The sequence below is a fragment of the Octodon degus genome, unplaced genomic scaffold (genome assembly GCF_000260255.1).
Source record: "Octodon degus isolate 3935 unplaced genomic scaffold, OctDeg1.0 scaffold00109, whole genome shotgun sequence".
Classification (NCBI taxonomy): domain Eukaryota; kingdom Metazoa; phylum Chordata; class Mammalia; order Rodentia; family Octodontidae; genus Octodon; species Octodon degus.
Genome location: NW_004524685.1, coordinates 4,204,560 through 4,205,630, shown reverse-complemented (window position 1 = coordinate 4,205,630; position 1,071 = coordinate 4,204,560).

Below are 1,071 nucleotides of genomic sequence, written 5' to 3'. Positions count from 1 at the left end.
TAGACTCTTCCCTAAAATTAAAAAAAAAAAAAAAAAAAGATTAAGCACGCAAGTAAGGAGAAAAATTATCTAAAATGACAAGATATGCTAATCAATAGAAATAAATTTAAAAATTATAATAGAGTTTATAGAGAGGCACATTATACATATTCCATATGTACAGTATATATTACACAAAGATAGCAGGTTATGGAAAGAATAAACATGCTAAGTAGCAACATAGATCAATCTTCTATGGCTAAAATTACAATGACTGAGGTAGAAAAGACAATAAAAGGAATTGACAACAGATTATATATCTACCATGAAATAAGAAACTGATGAATTTGAATACACAGCATTAAAACTGTCCAGAATAAAACACAAAGGAAAAGACTAAAAATAAAATGAACAGCATCCCATTAAAGACAAATCTTTAAGTGATCTGCTACATGTAACACTGGATTCTAGAAAGTACAACAAAAGGATGTACTGAGACAAAAAATTATTAGAATCTGTAATGGTTGAAAATGTTTTCCAAATTCCAAAGAACACTGAGATTCCATCTCACCCCAGAAAGAATGGCTATCATCAAGAAGTCAACCAGTATCAAATGCTGGAGAGGTTGCAGGAGAAAAGAAACCCTTCTCCACTGTTGGTGAGAGTGTAGACTGGTGCAACCAAGGTAGAAATCAGTGTGGAGATTCTCAAAAAAATGAGAATTGGTGGTACCATTTGACCCAGCTATTCCCGTTCTGTGTATCTTCCTAAAAGAAGAATATTGGACCACAATGATATATGCGCACTCATGTTTATAGCAGCACAATGTGTAATAGCTAGACCTTAGAAACAACCGAAATGCCCATCAACTGAAGAAAGGATAAAAATGTGGTCTTTTTATGCAGTAAGTACTACTCAGCAATAAAAAAGGATAAACTGGAGACTTTTGTAGGTAAATGGATGCAACTCAAGACCATACTCATGAGCAAAATAAACCAGATGTACGTGTGTCTTCCTTGTGCAAGAAACTGAAAGAGTAAATAAGAGCCAAAATATACACTAGATATTGTGAAATGGGAAGAAACACCAAAA